We start from the raw sequence: 6,000 nt of genomic DNA on the forward strand, positions 1-6,000 counted from the left end.
CTAGGCTCGGCAGAGTCCCCTGAACCTGCAATGTTCCCAGATGTGCCTGGCCTGCAGCCCTGGCTCTGAACCAGCCTCGTGGAACACTGGGTGCACAGTGGAGGCCCGTGTGGAGTGTCCTCCTCCCAGTGCGCACCTCCTACTCATCCCTTGGCACATCCCCAACCCTCTTTGCTCCCAGGACCCCTCAACTTTCTTTCCAAAGGCCTTGGAATCCCCAAAGGATTGATGCATGAGGGAAGGGACCTGCATCTGGGGGCACAGACCTCGCTTTGGCATCATGTTGCCTACGTGGTACTTACACCCCTGAAGATCTCGCCCAGCATTTGAAGCAGGATCGATTTAGCCACGCAGGAGTTAAGCACTGATAAGCTCAAAACATTGCATGGACAGGAAAGAGATTTCTTCTGCAATCAATTTCTACATCATAGTCTTCAGTAAAGGAAGAGACCACTTGGGGGCTTCTCTGTCCCCTGTTGGTTGTAGCTAATTTCAAAAAACAGTTTCAATGAAGGGCAGCAACCTGCACATTTCAAGCACACTCTGCTGAGTTCCAATACTATGCATCAGCTGTGAGGGCACCACAATCAATGTAAACAACATGTCTATCACCCTAAAAGTTTCCTCCTGCCTCTCTGCAATCCCTTCACACCTCCACCATCCCCCCTCACATCTCCAGGTGACCCCTGATCTGCTTTTTGTTACTATATACTTTCTAGAAGTTTCAATAAACGGAATCATACAGCATGTTTTATTTTTTTTTTTAAATCTGGCTTCTTTCAACATAATTATTTTGAGCATCATCAAGGTTAAGTGCCAATAGCTCACCCTTTCCTATTTTTGAGTGATCAACTGTCTCATAAGGTGGGCCTGGGGAGTCTGCATCCACTCACCTGCTGATAGACATCTACACTGTTTCCAGTTCTTGTCTATAAACAAAGCTGCTATGAAAATGTGTATACTAGTCTTGGCAAAGGCAGGTTGTAATTGATGGATTTCTGGAGGCTCAGTAGGCAAGTTGAATATTGAAAACTCCAGGGAGGGAACCCAGTGGGCAGAGCTTGTTCTGCAGAGTGATGTCCTGAGTTTAACCCCCAGTACCAAAAAAAAAGAAAAGAAAAAAGAAAGAAACAGAAAAAAAAAAAAGAAAAACTCAGAACCACCGCCAGATCACAGGGGCCCTCCACCTTTGTGGGTTTCAGCTGCAGGAGTTCAGTGTTCCCACTGAGACTGTCTCCAGGTTCCTCATGTTTCTGGACCTTTCTGACATATGCCAGAGCATTCTGTTCCTAACAAGGCTGCCCTCTAGAGAAACTGCTTTATCAGAGTCTGAACAACTGGGAATCACCAGAGCCTGTGTCACCTGGGGGAAGGCAGGCAACCAGCTCCAGCACCCTGAGTCCTGCTGTTCCACCTAAGAGGGCAACAGGGAGAAGCACTAGGGACATTCCCAGCCCAGGATGCAGGCTCAGGAGACAGGGACCCGCTGGAGGGGCCACAGAAAGCTTGCCTCCCACTCCTGGACACTCCTCAAGGCCTATTTCCACGAGCTCCCTTCCCCAGTGCTAGAGTTACAAGGCAGACTAAAAGGCAAAGGCCTGAGAGAGGAGCAAGCACGGACACTAGACTCCCACCAGGAGGGATGCTGGGACACTCAGACCAGGAACCCCTCAAACAACCACGACTAACCTGCCAAGGGCTCTCATGGAAAGACAGAGAACAGGCACCAGCAGAGGGGACAAGGCAGAAAGAGATGGAGACACAAAATGGTGGGACACAAATGAGGAAGAGCTTTGATGAGCTCATTAACATACTGGACTCCACTGAGCAAAGAATGTCTCAGCTTCCAAAACACGAAAGCAAAGCAAGATAGGGAGAGGGAGAGGGAGAAGAGGGAGAGGGAGAGGGAGAGGGAGATGAGGGAGACAGGGAGAGGGAGATGGAGAGGGAGAGGGAAAGAGAGAGAGACAAGGAGGGGGCAACAAGGGAGAGGGAGACAGAGAGAGAAAGGGAGACAAGCAGAGGAGTGGGGGAGGAGAAGGGAGAGGTAGAGGGGGAGAGGGGGAGATGGAGAGGGAAAGGAGCAGAGGGAGAGGGCGAGAGGCTGAGGGGGAGGGAGACAGGGAGAGAAAGAACCAACATCTAAGAACTGTGGGAAGATAAGAGGTGTCATGTAGACAAGATGGGAATCCACGGAAGAGGAGAACTTCCCAAATTAGTACCAAATCAAAGTGGCTCAGAGAACTTCAAGCAGAAGGAACAACAAAACAACTCCACCCAGCCTCAGCCTCCAGGAATCCAAACTGCAGCACCAAGAGAAAGCCAAGCCAACACCAAAACAGAACCACCATCAAACACACACACCCTAAAGGGGCCAGTGGAAGAAGCCCTGCCTCTGGGAACAGAGACACAATATATCCAACTGCTCAGAAAGTATTCAAGGAAGAGCGTGGAGCAAAACACTTAGAAGTGTTGAGGTGAAAGCCCCCCAACCTACAGCCATGTCCTGAAAACTCAGCCTCAGAGTGAAGAGAAATAGAGACTCTCAGACACACCACGGAGGGACTGTGTCACCAGGAAGCTGCCTGGCAAGAAATGATAAAAGAAGTCCTTTAAAAGAAAAGGACCATGATCCCGGCCAGAAAGAGACTTACATAGAAAAGAATAACAACTTAAGTTTTCTTGGATAAGTTTGTTCAGAACAAAATTAACAAATGTCCTCGATGAGAACTGTATATGTACATGTGAGATGACAGTGTGACGCGGGGTGGCAGAAGCACCAGGAATGCTTTGTTGCTGTGAGGTACTGACACCAGTCTTGACCCGGCAGTGTCATCCGAAAGTGGACCTGGGTTAGTTATCAGTATACACTACAACCACTAAAAAAGGTTTTTAAAAAGAAGTATAACAGGTGTGCTGAGAAATGTGAGTAGATGGAATCAAAAGGCAGGAAAAGAAGAGACAGACAAAAACAGGCACAAAGAACCAGGGCAATTACACAGAACGGTACCAAGCACAGCAGATGCTATTTCAACTGGATCAATAATCACATTATATGTCAGGGGCCTAAACGTACCAATTATCAGAGATTATCAGAGGGGTTCAAAAAACAGGTTCCAACCCTTTGGTGTCTAGAAGTCCACTTAAAATATACAGTAGTACCCCCACCCAGGGATACATCCCGAGACTCCCAGTGGATGCCTGAGCTGCAGATGGCACTGAGCCCTATATACACTGTTTCCCCCTATATCTACATTCTTATGACTGTTATAAATTAGGCACAGGAGGAGATTGACAATGGTAACTAATAGTAAAATAGAATAATTTTAACATAATTCAATAAACTTCCCACCATCGCTCCCCTTAAGCTTTAAGTAAAATCAGGGGTATGTGAGTGTCAGCAGTAATACTGCAACAGTCCATCTGATAACCAAGATGGCTACCAAGAGTGAGTAACAGGCAGGGAGCGTATACAGTGTTGACACACTGGACAAAGGGACAATTCATACCTCAGGGGGACAGTGCGAGACTTCATAGCATTACACACAATGAAATATAATTTAAAACTTAGGAAATTTTTTTATTTCTGGAATTTTCCACTTAACAGTTTGGGACTGCAGTTGACCACAAGTACCTGAAACCTTGGCGAGCTGAACCGTGGGTACGAGGGGACCACCGTAGATTAAGAGTGAAGTGTTGAAGAGGGAAACACGGGGCCAACTCTAGTGAAGGAAAGCAGTAGTCACTGTATGAAGCTCAGACTATATTAACTACGTGCAAGGAAAACTGCCAATCATATAGAGGGACACCACCTGAATGATGATGGGACAGTTCTCCAAGATGTACCATACTCAGGGAGCACGCACTGTACGGCAGAACATTAAAATACTTGAGAACTGCGGGGAGAGGTGGAGACGGGACCAGCCTGCTGCCAGAAGTGGACAGACCCTGAAGGGGAACACCAGGAGGACAAAGTTAAGCTCAACAGAACACAGCACAGTGCGCTGACAGGATGTGCACAGGTGTTCAGAGGGCTTGCACTTAGTGCGGTCTAGGAACGGCTGCTTTGAACTTCCCAGGCTTCTCTTTGGGGCCGCCTGTTCCTTGTTCCCCTTCTCCTCTTTTTCTGCCTTCTCTTGGATTGAGGGTTTTTTGAGTTTGTTCTGTGGTGCGGGGGATGGAACCCATAGCTTCCCACATCGATGCAAGCAATCCACCACTGAGCTGGGTCCCAAGCCTTTTTTTTTCCCCCCAAGAAAACCATGTCTTTAAAAGCTTTAAAAACAAATAATGCTATTTTGCAAATATGACTTTGCTTAACGAGGGCCACCAACTTACAGCACTGTGATGTCAGGAACACAGAGTGTGCAGGGAAACTAACTAATGCTGCTACAGTTGGGAGATTGGCTGCTGTTGCTGACTGAAGTGTGGGTGATACACATTGGGACTTGTGACCCATCAGATCAGCATAAGTTAATGGTCACCCAACTCCCTGCACAGGCTTGGGTCTGATCACATATTCTGCCTGGATAGATATTTCAGCCTCTTTTGTATATAAAAGACACACACATACTCTCTCTCTCTCTCTCTCTCTCTCTCTCTCTCTCTCTCTCTCTCTCTCTCCCCCTCTCTCTCTCTCTCTCTCACTCACACACACACACACACTCTCACACACTCTCTCTCTCTCTCTCTCTCACACACACACACACACACACACACTCACACATACATGTATGTCCTGTCATACAAACATGTAAAATTGTCTGCAAGGGCACACATTAAATAAACAAGTATTACGCGCCTCAGGCAATCCTATTCACTATAAATACATACACATTTTTTTGCATTTTGTTTTTTTTGTACCAAATTTCTACATTATCTAGCAACTTGCAAAAGAAAAGTTTATTTTTTTCTGATACAAAATGTCTCTAAAGACTCGTTATGTTTGGACTTTAATCAAAGGATATGTATAATCAACAAATCAAGAGCATTGTATGTTTGCCCAGCCCTTTCTGAGACAGGGTCCTGCTAAGTTGCTGAGGCTGCACTTGAACTTGGGAAACTCCTGCACAGCCTCCTGAGCAGCTAGGATTACAGGTGTGTGCCACTGCAACAGCACAATGAGTTATTTTTAAGATTGCACCTCATTCTCTTTGCTGGCTTAATAGCTACAGCTCTGTGTCACGCTAGTGACTCCTTTACAATAGGGTTTAAGTGCACATCTTTACCTTAACCAGTCCACCTTCAAATGACCCCTTGAGAGAACCAGGTGACAGCATATTTCCAGGACTCCTGCCTGGTCTCTGTGTTGTTATCATACATTGCACATCTACATGTGTAAAAAAAATGTTGGCATTAATTGTGCTTTAACTACTCTATTGTCTTAAAGGCAATAAACTGGGGGACTGTGACAAGGGCCTACCTGGGTAGGCAGAGGATTGGGGGAGGATGGGGGCAGAGAAAGTATTCAAAGAAACAGGAAATGATGATCTGCCCACGGAGGAGGAACATGGTGGGTCACACCCCTTACAGGGGCCTGTGTCCACAATACTAAAGCATCTTTACAACTCAATGATAAAAACACAAATAACTCAATTTTTCAAATGGGCAAAAAGAGGTGAAGAGACATTTCTCCAGACACCACACAAGAGGTGTCAAGCGTGTGACAAGAGGTTCCTGCTGCTGGCACTTGATGTTCAAGTTGGAACAATGAGGCACTTCCTGCCACCAGGGCAGCCTGGGCCCTGCTGGAGGTGGGTGCAGCTGTGAGGGACAGGGCAGGAGGTCACCTCCCAGGGATGGGTCAGCCCGAGCGGGCGTCGGGCACAGCCACCACAGCCCTTCATGTCCCTGTGCACATTACCCCTGGGTGGGTCTTTTCCTGTCTCCCTGCTCCATTTGCTTTTGCTGGTTTCATGGAGTATTTAAAGTAGTCTTGAACTGAGGTCAGTACATAATGTCCCTGTCACACTGCCTGGCACAGATCACGTGATCAATAAA

This window comes from Ictidomys tridecemlineatus, chromosome 12, assembly GCF_052094955.1.
Source record: "Ictidomys tridecemlineatus isolate mIctTri1 chromosome 12, mIctTri1.hap1, whole genome shotgun sequence".
Lineage (NCBI taxonomy): Eukaryota > Metazoa > Chordata > Mammalia > Rodentia > Sciuridae > Ictidomys > Ictidomys tridecemlineatus.